The sequence below is a fragment of the Hyla sarda genome, unplaced genomic scaffold, assembly GCF_029499605.1.
Source record: "Hyla sarda isolate aHylSar1 unplaced genomic scaffold, aHylSar1.hap1 scaffold_2827, whole genome shotgun sequence".
Lineage (NCBI taxonomy): Eukaryota > Metazoa > Chordata > Amphibia > Anura > Hylidae > Hyla > Hyla sarda.
The window spans coordinates 1-12,043 of record NW_026609532.1 but is presented as its reverse complement, the minus strand read 5'-3'; the positions used below and the strand labels follow the sequence as shown (position 1 = coordinate 12,043).

Genomic DNA, 12,043 nt, shown 5'->3' with positions numbered 1-12,043 from the left:
GCGAGAATCGAGTGTGTGCGGGTGCTTTGCTTTCATTCATCCATGGGCCTGCGTCTCCCCCTTGTGGTCAATCTGCAGTGCCATCCATCCCGGCCGGTCCATTTATTTTCTTGAAGTTGTGTTGTGTTGTGTTGTGTTGTGTTGTGTGTGTGTGTGTGTGTGTGTGTGTGTGTGTGTGTGTGTGTGTGTGTGTATGCCTTTCAGCTTGACTTCCTAACCTCCTTTCCTCCGTATGCAGCCCTGAGCCTTCCTCCTTGTAGGCGTGGCAATGTTGAGACTGTGAGCGAGCGGCTGCACCGCACCGCCCATCCATGCAAATATCCAGTTTTGTGTCTGTCTGTGGCGTCTTTGCAGTGTTGTGATGCACGCCGCAAAGTGAATCCGGACCCTTGGGACGCCTTAGTCGCGGGGGGTGGGTCAGGGTCTCCACCCTTCTCCACTTGTATCTGTATGTTCTGCAACTGTACTGGCCCCCCTCCCCCAAACCAAAACCATGAGGGAAAGGAGCCGAAATCGCACCAATGGAGGTGGTCTGCGTCCGAGGGGCGCCTCTCCGGCTAGGCGCCGAACAACTCATACTTACCTGGCAGGGGAGATACCATGATCACTAAGGTGGTTCTCCCAGGGTGAGGCTCATCCATTGCACTCCGGGTGTGCTGACCCCTGCGATTTCCCCAAATGCGGGAAACTCGACTGCATAATTTGTGGTAGTGGGGGACTGCGTTCGCGCTTTCCCCTGATTTCCTCTGGTCAAAAATAGTGCTCGTCTGTTGTGCCCTGGGTGGCTGCAGAAGTGGTGCGCCTGCTCCATCTTCTTCTCCTCCTCCACATTTTATCAGTCGAGTTTTCCTGCTGTGTTTGGGTGATCTTCAGGGCTGAGCACACCGTGGGGTGCGATGGTTGAGCCTCCGTGCGAGAATCGAGTGTGTGCGGGTGCTTTGCTTTCATTCATCCATGGGCCTGCGTCTCCCCCTTGTGGTCAATCTGCAGTGCCATCCATCCCGGCCGGTCCATTTATTTTCTTGAAGTTGTGTTGTGTTGTGTTGTGTTGTGTTGTGTGTGTGTGTGTGTGTGTGTGTGTGTGTGTGTGTGTGTGTGTGTGTGTGTATGCCTTTCAGCTTGACTTCCTAACCTCCTTTCCTCCGTATGCAGCCCTGAGCCTTCCTCCTTGTAGGCGTGGCAATGTTGAGACTGTGAGCGAGCGGCTGCACCGCACCGCCCATCCATGCAAATATCCAGTTTTGTGTCTGTCTGTGGCGTCTTTGCAGTGTTGTGATGCACGCCGCAAAGTGAATCCGGACCCTTGGGACGCCTTAGTCGCGGGGGGTGGGTCAGGGTCTCCACCCTTCTCCACTTGTATCTGTATGTTCTGCAACTGTACTGGCCCCCCTCCCCCAAACCAAAACCATGAGGGAAAGGAGCCGAAATCGCACCAATGGAGGTGGTCTGCGTCCGAGGGGCGCCTCTCCGGCTAGGCGCCGAACAACTCATACTTACCTGGCAGGGGAGATACCATGATCACTAAGGTGGTTCTCCCAGGGTGAGGCTCATCCATTGCACTCCGGGTGTGCTGACCCCTGCGATTTCCCCAAATGCGGGAAACTCGACTGCATAATTTGTGGTAGTGGGGGACTGCGTTCGCGCTTTCCCCTGATTTCCTCTGGTCAAAAATAGTGCTCGTCTGTTGTGCCCTGGGTGGCTGCAGAAGTGGTGCGCCTGCTCCATCTTCTTCTCCTCCTCCACATTTTATCAGTCGAGTTTTCCTGCTGTGTTTGGGTGATCTTCAGGGCTGAGCACACCGTGGGGTGCGATGGTTGAGCCTCCGTGCGAGAATCGAGTGTGTGCGGGTGCTTTGCTTTCATTCATCCATGGGCCTGCGTCTCCCCCTTGTGGTCAATCTGCAGTGCCATCCATCCCGGCCGGTCCATTTATTTTCTTGAAGTTGTGTTGTGTTGTGTTGTGTTGTGTTGTGTTGTGTTGTGTGTGTGTGTGTGTGTGTGTGTGTGTGTGTGTGTGTGTATGCCTTTCAGCTTGACTTCCTAACCTCCTTTCCTCCGTATGCAGCCCTGAGCCTTCCTCCTTGTAGGCGTGGCAATGTTGAGACTGTGAGCGAGCGGCTGCACCGCACCGCCCATCCATGCAAATATCCAGTTTTGTGTCTGTCTGTGGCGTCTTTGCAGTGTTGTGATGCACGCCGCAAAGTGAATCCGGACCCTTGGGACGCCTTAGTCGCGGGGGGTGGGTCAGGGTCTCCACCCTTCTCCACTTGTATCTGTATGTTCTGCAACTGTACTGGCCCCCCTCCCCCAAACCAAAACCATGAGGGAAAGGAGCCGAAATCGCACCAATGGAGGTGGTCTGCGTCCGAGGGGCGCCTCTCCGGCTAGGCGCCGAACAACTCATACTTACCTGGCAGGGGAGATACCATGATCACTAAGGTGGTTCTCCCAGGGTGAGGCTCATCCATTGCACTCCGGGTGTGCTGACCCCTGCGATTTCCCCAAATGCGGGAAACTCGACTGCATAATTTGTGGTAGTGGGGGACTGCGTTCGCGCTTTCCCCTGATTTCCTCTGGTCAAAAATAGTGCTCGTCTGTTGTGCCCTGGGTGGCTGCAGAAGTGGTGCGCCTGCTCCATCTTCTTCTCCTCCTCCACATTTTATCAGTCGAGTTTTCCTGCTGTGTTTGGGTGATCTTCAGGGCTGAGCACACCGTGGGGTGCGATGGTTGAGCCTCCGTGCGAGAATCGAGTGTGTGCGGGTGCTTTGCTTTCATTCATCCATGGGCCTGCGTCTCCCCCTTGTGGTCAATCTGCAGTGCCATCCATCCCGGCCGGTCCATTTATTTTCTTGAAGTTGTGTTGTGTTGTGTTGTGTTGTGTTGTGTGTGTGTGTTGTGTGTGTGTGTGTGTGTGTGTGTGTGTGTGTGTGTGTATGCCTTTCAGCTTGACTTCCTAACCTCCTTTCCTCCGTATGCAGCCCTGAGCCTTCCTCCTTGTAGGCGTGGCAATGTTGAGACTGTGAGCGAGCGGCTGCACCGCACCGCCCATCCATGCAAATATCCAGTTTTGTGTCTGTCTGTGGCGTCTTTGCAGTGTTGTGATGCACGCCGCAAAGTGAATCCGGACCCTTGGGACGCCTTAGTCGCGGGGGGTGGGTCAGGGTCTCCACCCTTCTCCACTTGTATCTGTATGTTCTGCAACTGTACTGGCCCCCCTCCCCCAAACCAAAACCATGAGGGAAAGGAGCCGAAATCGCACCAATGGAGGTGGTCTGCGTCCGAGGGGCGCCTCTCCGGCTAGGCGCCGAACAACTCATACTTACCTGGCAGGGGAGATACCATGATCACTAAGGTGGTTCTCCCAGGGTGAGGCTCATCCATTGCACTCCGGGTGTGCTGACCCCTGCGATTTCCCCAAATGCGGGAAACTCGACTGCATAATTTGTGGTAGTGGGGGACTGCGTTCGCGCTTTCCCCTGATTTCCTCTGGTCAAAAATAGTGCTCGTCTGTTGTGCCCTGGGTGGCTGCAGAAGTGGTGCGCCTGCTCCATCTTCTTCTCCTCCTCCACATTTTATCAGTCGAGTTTTCCTGCTGTGTTTGGGTGATCTTCAGGGCTGAGCACACCGTGGGGTGCGATGGTTGAGCCTCCGTGCGAGAATCGAGTGTGTGCGGGTGCTTTGCTTTCATTCATCCATGGGCCTGCGTCTCCCCCTTGTGGTCAATCTGCAGTGCCATCCATCCCGGCCGGTCCATTTATTTTCTTGAAGTTGTGTTGTGTTGTGTTGTGTTGTGTTGTGTTGTGTGTGTGTGTGTGTGTGTGTGTGTGTGTGTGTGTGTGTGTGTGTATGCCTTTCAGCTTGACTTCCTAACCTCCTTTCCTCCGTATGCAGCCCTGAGCCTTCCTCCTTGTAGGCGTGGCAATGTTGAGACTGTGAGCGAGCGGCTGCACCGCACCGCCCATCCATGCAAATATCCAGTTTTGTGTCTGTCTGTGGCGTCTTTGCAGTGTTGTGATGCACGCCGCAAAGTGAATCCGGACCCTTGGGACGCCTTAGTCGCGGGGGGTGGGTCAGGGTCTCCACCCTTCTCCACTTGTATCTGTATGTTCTGCAACTGTACTGGCCCCCCTCCCCCAAACCAAAACCATGAGGGAAAGGAGCCGAAATCGCACCAATGGAGGTGGTCTGCGTCCGAGGGGCGCCTCTCCGGCTAGGCGCCGAACAACTCATACTTACCTGGCAGGGGAGATACCATGATCACTAAGGTGGTTCTCCCAGGGTGAGGCTCATCCATTGCACTCCGGGTGTGCTGACCCCTGCGATTTCCCCAAATGCGGGAAACTCGACTGCATAATTTGTGGTAGTGGGGGACTGCGTTCGCGCTTTCCCCTGATTTCCTCTGGTCAAAAATAGTGCTCGTCTGTTGTGCCCTGGGTGGCTGCAGAAGTGGTGCGCCTGCTCCATCTTCTTCTCCTCCTCCACATTTTATCAGTCGAGTTTTCCTGCTGTGTTTGGGTGATCTTCAGGGCTGAGCACACCGTGGGGTGCGATGGTTGAGCCTCCGTGCGAGAATCGAGTGTGTGCGGGTGCTTTGCTTTCATTCATCCATGGGCCTGCGTCTCCCCCTTGTGGTCAATCTGCAGTGCCATCCATCCCGGCCGGTCCATTTATTTTCTTGAAGTTGTGTTGTGTTGTGTTGTGTTGTGTTGTGTGTGTGTGTGTGTGTGTGTGTGTGTGTGTGTGTGTGTGTGTGTGTATGCCTTTCAGCTTGACTTCCTAACCTCCTTTCCTCCGTATGCAGCCCTGAGCCTTCCTCCTTGTAGGCGTGGCAATGTTGAGACTGTGAGCGAGCGGCTGCACCGCACCGCCCATCCATGCAAATATCCAGTTTTGTGTCTGTCTGTGGCGTCTTTGCAGTGTTGTGATGCACGCCGCAAAGTGAATCCGGACCCTTGGGACGCCTTAGTCGCGGGGGGTGGGTCAGGGTCTCCACCCTTCTCCACTTGTATCTGTATGTTCTGCAACTGTACTGGCCCCCCTCCCCCAAACCAAAACCATGAGGGAAAGGAGCCGAAATCGCACCAATGGAGGTGGTCTGCGTCCGAGGGGCGCCTCTCCGGCTAGGCGCCGAACAACTCATACTTACCTGGCAGGGGAGATACCATGATCACTAAGGTGGTTCTCCCAGGGTGAGGCTCATCCATTGCACTCCGGGTGTGCTGACCCCTGCGATTTCCCCAAATGCGGGAAACTCGACTGCATAATTTGTGGTAGTGGGGGACTGCGTTCGCGCTTTCCCCTGATTTCCTCTGGTCAAAAATAGTGCTCGTCTGTTGTGCCCTGGGTGGCTGCAGAAGTGGTGCGCCTGCTCCATCTTCTTCTCCTCCTCCACATTTTATCAGTCGAGTTTTCCTGCTGTGTTTGGGTGATCTTCAGGGCTGAGCACACCGTGGGGTGCGATGGTTGAGCCTCCGTGCGAGAATCGAGTGTGTGCGGGTGCTTTGCTTTCATTCATCCATGGGCCTGCGTCTCCCCCTTGTGGTCAATCTGCAGTGCCATCCATCCCGGCCGGTCCATTTATTTTCTTGAAGTTGTGTTGTGTTGTGTTGTGTTGTGTTGTGTGTGTGTGTGTGTGTGTGTGTGTGTGTGTGTGTGTGTGTGTGTATGCCTTTCAGCTTGACTTCCTAACCTCCTTTCCTCCGTATGCAGCCCTGAGCCTTCCTCCTTGTAGGCGTGGCAATGTTGAGACTGTGAGCGAGCGGCTGCACCGCACCGCCCATCCATGCAAATATCCAGTTTTGTGTCTGTCTGTGGCGTCTTTGCAGTGTTGTGATGCACGCCGCAAAGTGAATCCGGACCCTTGGGACGCCTTAGTCGCGGGGGGTGGGTCAGGGTCTCCACCCTTCTCCACTTGTATCTGTATGTTCTGCAACTGTACTGGCCCCCCTCCCCCAAACCAAAACCATGAGGGAAAGGAGCCGAAATCGCACCAATGGAGGTGGTCTGCGTCCGAGGGGCGCCTCTCCGGCTAGGCGCCGAACAACTCATACTTACCTGGCAGGGGAGATACCATGATCACTAAGGTGGTTCTCCCAGGGTGAGGCTCATCCATTGCACTCCGGGTGTGCTGACCCCTGCGATTTCCCCAAATGCGGGAAACTCGACTGCATAATTTGTGGTAGTGGGGGACTGCGTTCGCGCTTTCCCCTGATTTCCTCTGGTCAAAAATAGTGCTCGTCTGTTGTGCCCTGGGTGGCTGCAGAAGTGGTGCGCCTGCTCCATCTTCTTCTCCTCCTCCACATTTTATCAGTCGAGTTTTCCTGCTGTGTTTGGGTGATCTTCAGGGCTGAGCACACCGTGGGGTGCGATGGTTGAGCCTCCGTGCGAGAATCGAGTGTGTGCGGGTGCTTTGCTTTCATTCATCCATGGGCCTGCGTCTCCCCCTTGTGGTCAATCTGCAGTGCCATCCATCCCGGCCGGTCCATTTATTTTCTTGAAGTTGTGTTGTGTTGTGTTGTGTTGTGTTGTGTTGTGTGTGTGTGTGTGTGTGTGTGTGTGTGTGTGTGTGTGTGTGTGTATGCCTTTCAGCTTGACTTCCTAACCTCCTTTCCTCCGTATGCAGCCCTGAGCCTTCCTCCTTGTAGGCGTGGCAATGTTGAGACTGTGAGCGAGCGGCTGCACCGCACCGCCCATCCATGCAAATATCCAGTTTTGTGTCTGTCTGTGGCGTCTTTGCAGTGTTGTGATGCACGCCGCAAAGTGAATCCGGACCCTTGGGACGCCTTAGTCGCGGGGGGTGGGTCAGGGTCTCCACCCTTCTCCACTTGTATCTGTATGTTCTGCAACTGTACTGGCCCCCCTCCCCCAAACCAAAACCATGAGGGAAAGGAGCCGAAATCGCACCAATGGAGGTGGTCTGCGTCCGAGGGGCGCCTCTCCGGCTAGGCGCCGAACAACTCATACTTACCTGGCAGGGGAGATACCATGATCACTAAGGTGGTTCTCCCAGGGTGAGGCTCATCCATTGCACTCCGGGTGTGCTGACCCCTGCGATTTCCCCAAATGCGGGAAACTCGACTGCATAATTTGTGGTAGTGGGGGACTGCGTTCGCGCTTTCCCCTGATTTCCTCTGGTCAAAAATAGTGCTCGTCTGTTGTGCCCTGGGTGGCTGCAGAAGTGGTGCGCCTGCTCCATCTTCTTCTCCTCCTCCACATTTTATCAGTCGAGTTTTCCTGCTGTGTTTGGGTGATCTTCAGGGCTGAGCACACCGTGGGGTGCGATGGTTGAGCCTCCGTGCGAGAATCGAGTGTGTGCGGGTGCTTTGCTTTCATTCATCCATGGGCCTGCGTCTCCCCCTTGTGGTCAATCTGCAGTGCCATCCATCCCGGCCGGTCCATTTATTTTCTTGAAGTTGTGTTGTGTTGTGTTGTGTTGTGTTGTGTGTGTGTGTGTGTGTGTGTGTGTGTGTGTGTGTGTGTGTGTGTGTGTGTATGCCTTTCAGCTTGACTTCCTAACCTCCTTTCCTCCGTATGCAGCCCTGAGCCTTCCTCCTTGTAGGCGTGGCAATGTTGAGACTGTGAGCGAGCGGCTGCACCGCACCGCCCATCCATGCAAATATCCAGTTTTGTGTCTGTCTGTGGCGTCTTTGCAGTGTTGTGATGCACGCCGCAAAGTGAATCCGGACCCTTGGGACGCCTTAGTCGCGGGGGGTGGGTCAGGGTCTCCACCCTTCTCCACTTGTATCTGTATGTTCTGCAACTGTACTGGCCCCCCTCCCCCAAACCAAAACCATGAGGGAAAGGAGCCGAAATCGCACCAATGGAGGTGGTCTGCGTCCGAGGGGCGCCTCTCCGGCTAGGCGCCGAACAACTCATACTTACCTGGCAGGGGAGATACCATGATCACTAAGGTGGTTCTCCCAGGGTGAGGCTCATCCATTGCACTCCGGGTGTGCTGACCCCTGCGATTTCCCCAAATGCGGGAAACTCGACTGCATAATTTGTGGTAGTGGGGGACTGCGTTCGCGCTTTCCCCTGATTTCCTCTGGTCAAAAATAGTGCTCGTCTGTTGTGCCCTGGGTGGCTGCAGAAGTGGTGCGCCTGCTCCATCTTCTTCTCCTCCTCCACATTTTATCAGTCGAGTTTTCCTGCTGTGTTTGGGTGATCTTCAGGGCTGAGCACACCGTGGGGTGCGATGGTTGAGCCTCCGTGCGAGAATCGAGTGTGTGCGGGTGCTTTGCTTTCATTCATCCATGGGCCTGCGTCTCCCCCTTGTGGTCAATCTGCAGTGCCATCCATCCCGGCCGGTCCATTTATTTTCTTGAAGTTGTGTTGTGTTGTGTTGTGTTGTGTTGTGTGTGTGTGTGTGTGTGTGTGTGTGTGTGTGTGTGTGTGTGTGTGTATGCCTTTCAGCTTGACTTCCTAACCTCCTTTCCTCCGTATGCAGCCCTGAGCCTTCCTCCTTGTAGGCGTGGCAATGTTGAGACTGTGAGCGAGCGGCTGCACCGCACCGCCCATCCATGCAAATATCCAGTTTTGTGTCTGTCTGTGGCGTCTTTGCAGTGTTGTGATGCACGCCGCAAAGTGAATCCGGACCCTTGGGACGCCTTAGTCGCGGGGGGTGGGTCAGGGTCTCCACCCTTCTCCACTTGTATCTGTATGTTCTGCAACTGTACTGGCCCCCCTCCCCCAAACCAAAACCATGAGGGAAAGGAGCCGAAATCGCACCAATGGAGGTGGTCTGCGTCCGAGGGGCGCCTCTCCGGCTAGGCGCCGAACAACTCATACTTACCTGGCAGGGGAGATACCATGATCACTAAGGTGGTTCTCCCAGGGTGAGGCTCATCCATTGCACTCCGGGTGTGCTGACCCCTGCGATTTCCCCAAATGCGGGAAACTCGACTGCATAATTTGTGGTAGTGGGGGACTGCGTTCGCGCTTTCCCCTGATTTCCTCTGGTCAAAAATAGTGCTCGTCTGTTGTGCCCTGGGTGGCTGCAGAAGTGGTGCGCCTGCTCCATCTTCTTCTCCTCCTCCACATTTTATCAGTCGAGTTTTCCTGCTGTGTTTGGGTGATCTTCAGGGCTGAGCACACCGTGGGGTGCGATGGTTGAGCCTCCGTGCGAGAATCGAGTGTGTGCGGGTGCTTTGCTTTCATTCATCCATGGGCCTGCGTCTCCCCCTTGTGGTCAATCTGCAGTGCCATCCATCCCGGCCGGTCCATTTATTTTCTTGAAGTTGTGTTGTGTTGTGTTGTGTTGTGTTGTGTGTGTGTGTGTGTGTGTGTGTGTGTGTGTGTGTGTGTGTGTGTGTGTATGCCTTTCAGCTTGACTTCCTAACCTCCTTTCCTCCGTATGCAGCCCTGAGCCTTCCTCCTTGTAGGCGTGGCAATGTTGAGACTGTGAGCGAGCGGCTGCACCGCACCGCCCATCCATGCAAATATCCAGTTTTGTGTCTGTCTGTGGCGTCTTTGCAGTGTTGTGATGCACGCCGCAAAGTGAATCCGGACCCTTGGGACGCCTTAGTCGCGGGGGGTGGGTCAGGGTCTCCACCCTTCTCCACTTGTATCTGTATGTTCTGCAACTGTACTGGCCCCCCTCCCCCAAACCAAAACCATGAGGGAAAGGAGCCGAAATCGCACCAATGGAGGTGGTCTGCGTCCGAGGGGCGCCTCTCCGGCTAGGCGCCGAACAACTCATACTTACCTGGCAGGGGAGATACCATGATCACTAAGGTGGTTCTCCCAGGGTGAGGCTCATCCATTGCACTCCGGGTGTGCTGACCCCTGCGATTTCCCCAAATGCGGGAAACTCGACTGCATAATTTGTGGTAGTGGGGGACTGCGTTCGCGCTTTCCCCTGATTTCCTCTGGTCAAAAATAGTGCTCGTCTGTTGTGCCCTGGGTGGCTGCAGAAGTGGTGCGCCTGCTCCATCTTCTTCTCCTCCTCCACATTTTATCAGTCGAGTTTTCCTGCTGTGTTTGGGTGATCTTCAGGGCTGAGCACACCGTGGGGTGCGATGGTTGAGCCTCCGTGCGAGAATCGAGTGTGTGCGGGTGCTTTGCTTTCATTCATCCATGGGCCTGCGTCTCCCCCTTGTGGTCAATCTGCAGTGCCATCCATCCCGGCCGGTCCATTTATTTTCTTGAAGTTGTGTTGTGTTGTGTTGTGTTGTGTTGTGTGTGTGTGTGTGTGTGTGTGTGTGTGTGTGTGTGTGTGTGTATGCCTTTCAGCTTGACTTCCTAACCTCCTTTCCTCCGTATGCAGCCCTGAGCCTTCCTCCTTGTAGGCGTGGCAATGTTGAGACTGTGAGCGAGCGGCTGCACCGCACCGCCCATCCATGCAAATATCCAGTTTTGTGTCTGTCTGTGGCGTCTTTGCAGTGTTGTGATGCACGCCGCAAAGTGAATCCGGACCCTTGGGACGCCTTAGTCGCGGGGGGTGGGTCAGGGTCTCCACCCTTCTCCACTTGTATCTGTATGTTCTGCAACTGTACTGGCCCCCCTCCCCCAAACCAAAACCATGAGGGAAAGGAGCCGAAATCGCACCAATGGAGGTGGTCTGCGTCCGAGGGGCGCCTCTCCGGCTAGGCGCCGAACAACTCATACTTACCTGGCAGGGGAGATACCATGATCACTAAGGTGGTTCTCCCAGGGTGAGGCTCATCCATTGCACTCCGGGTGTGCTGACCCCTGCGATTTCCCCAAATGCGGGAAACTCGACTGCATAATTTGTGGTAGTGGGGGACTGCGTTCGCGCTTTCCCCTGATTTCCTCTGGTCAAAAATAGTGCTCGTCTGTTGTGCCCTGGGTGGCTGCAGAAGTGGTGCGCCTGCTCCATCTTCTTCTCCTCCTCCACATTTTATCAGTCGAGTTTTCCTGCTGTGTTTGGGTGATCTTCAGGGCTGAGCACACCGTGGGGTGCGATGGTTGAGCCTCCGTGCGAGAATCGAGTGTGTGCGGGTGCTTTGCTTTCATTCATCCATGGGCCTGCGTCTCCCCCTTGTGGTCAATCTGCAGTGCCATCCATCCCGGCCGGTCCATTTATTTTCTTGAAGTTGTGTTGTGTTGTGTTGTGTTGTGTTGTGTGTGTGTGTGTGTGTGTGTGTGTGTGTGTGTGTGTGTGTGTATGCCTTTCAGCTTGACTTCCTAACCTCCTTTCCTCCGTATGCAGCCCTGAGCCTTCCTCCTTGTAGGCGTGGCAATGTTGAGACTGTGAGCGAGCGGCTGCACCGCACCGCCCATCCATGCAAATATCCAGTTTTGTGTCTGTCTGTGGCGTCTTTGCAGTGTTGTGATGCACGCCGCAAAGTGAATCCGGACCCTTGGGACGCCTTAGTCGCGGGGGGTGGGTCAGGGTCTCCACCCTTCTCCACTTGTATCTGTATGTTCTGCAACTGTACTGGCCCCCCTCCCCCAAACCAAAACCATGAGGGAAAGGAGCCGAAATCGCACCAATGGAGGTGGTCTGCGTCCGAGGGGCGCCTCTCCGGCTAGGCGCCGAACAACTCATACTTACCTGGCAGGGGAGATACCATGATCACTAAGGTGGTTCTCCCAGGGTGAGGCTCATCCATTGCACTCCGGGTGTGCTGACCCCTGCGATTTCCCCAAATGCGGGAAACTCGACTGCATAATTTGTGGTAGTGGGGGACTGCGTTCGCGCTTTCCCCTGATTTCCTCTGGTCAAAAATAGTGCTCGTCTGTTGTGCCCTGGGTGGCTGCAGAAGTGGTGCGCCTGCTCCATCTTCTTCTCCTCCTCCACATTTTATCAGTCGAGTTTTCCTGCTGTGTTTGGGTGATCTTCAGGGCTGAGCACACCGTGGGGTGCGATGGTTGAGCCTCCGTGCGAGAATCGAGTGTGTGCGGGTGCTTTGCTTTCATTCATCCATGGGCCTGCGTCTCCCCCTTGTGGTCAATCTGCAGTGCCATCCATCCCGGCCGGTCCATTTATTTTCTTGAAGTTGTGTTGTGTTGTGTTGTGTTGTGTTGTGTGTGTGTGTGTGTGTGTGTGTGTGTGTGTGTGTGTGTGTGTGTGTATGCCTTTC

At 55.1% G+C, this 12,043-nt stretch overlaps 13 non-coding genes across 13 annotated transcripts; all 13 read left to right on the top strand.

The window, feature by feature from the left end:
* The first annotated feature begins 575 nt into the window (after positions 1-575).
* Positions 576-739, top strand: LOC130326271 (U1 spliceosomal RNA). Its single transcript, XR_008870916.1, has one exon. It is a non-coding gene; the product is annotated as a U1 spliceosomal RNA (small nuclear RNA).
* Positions 740-1,489: 750 nt separating this feature from the next.
* Positions 1,490-1,653, top strand: LOC130326270 (U1 spliceosomal RNA). The gene has a single exon (XR_008870915.1). It is a non-coding gene; the product is annotated as a U1 spliceosomal RNA (small nuclear RNA).
* Positions 1,654-2,401: 748 nt separating this feature from the next.
* On the top strand, positions 2,402-2,565 carry LOC130326269 (U1 spliceosomal RNA). The gene has a single exon (XR_008870914.1). It is a non-coding gene; the product is annotated as a U1 spliceosomal RNA (small nuclear RNA).
* A 749-nt stretch (positions 2,566-3,314) lies between these two features.
* Positions 3,315-3,478, top strand: LOC130326267 (U1 spliceosomal RNA). Its single transcript, XR_008870913.1, has one exon. It is a non-coding gene; the product is annotated as a U1 spliceosomal RNA (small nuclear RNA).
* Positions 3,479-4,227: 749 nt separating this feature from the next.
* Positions 4,228-4,391, top strand: LOC130326266 (U1 spliceosomal RNA). The gene has a single exon (XR_008870912.1). It is a non-coding gene; the product is annotated as a U1 spliceosomal RNA (small nuclear RNA).
* A 746-nt stretch (positions 4,392-5,137) lies between these two features.
* On the top strand, positions 5,138-5,301 carry LOC130326265 (U1 spliceosomal RNA). Its single transcript, XR_008870911.1, has one exon. It is a non-coding gene; the product is annotated as a U1 spliceosomal RNA (small nuclear RNA).
* A 744-nt stretch (positions 5,302-6,045) lies between these two features.
* On the top strand, positions 6,046-6,209 carry LOC130326264 (U1 spliceosomal RNA). The gene has a single exon (XR_008870910.1). It is a non-coding gene; the product is annotated as a U1 spliceosomal RNA (small nuclear RNA).
* A 749-nt stretch (positions 6,210-6,958) lies between these two features.
* On the top strand, positions 6,959-7,122 carry LOC130326263 (U1 spliceosomal RNA). The gene has a single exon (XR_008870909.1). It is a non-coding gene; the product is annotated as a U1 spliceosomal RNA (small nuclear RNA).
* A 750-nt stretch (positions 7,123-7,872) lies between these two features.
* LOC130326297 (U1 spliceosomal RNA) lies at positions 7,873-8,036 on the top strand. Its single transcript, XR_008870939.1, has one exon. It is a non-coding gene; the product is annotated as a U1 spliceosomal RNA (small nuclear RNA).
* Positions 8,037-8,782: 746 nt separating this feature from the next.
* On the top strand, positions 8,783-8,946 carry LOC130326296 (U1 spliceosomal RNA). The gene has a single exon (XR_008870938.1). It is a non-coding gene; the product is annotated as a U1 spliceosomal RNA (small nuclear RNA).
* A 748-nt stretch (positions 8,947-9,694) lies between these two features.
* On the top strand, positions 9,695-9,858 carry LOC130326286 (U1 spliceosomal RNA). The gene has a single exon (XR_008870930.1). It is a non-coding gene; the product is annotated as a U1 spliceosomal RNA (small nuclear RNA).
* A 742-nt stretch (positions 9,859-10,600) lies between these two features.
* On the top strand, positions 10,601-10,764 carry LOC130326274 (U1 spliceosomal RNA). Its single transcript, XR_008870919.1, has one exon. It is a non-coding gene; the product is annotated as a U1 spliceosomal RNA (small nuclear RNA).
* A 742-nt stretch (positions 10,765-11,506) lies between these two features.
* On the top strand, positions 11,507-11,670 carry LOC130326262 (U1 spliceosomal RNA). Its single transcript, XR_008870908.1, has one exon. It is a non-coding gene; the product is annotated as a U1 spliceosomal RNA (small nuclear RNA).
* The last annotated feature ends 373 nt before the right edge of the window (positions 11,671-12,043 follow it).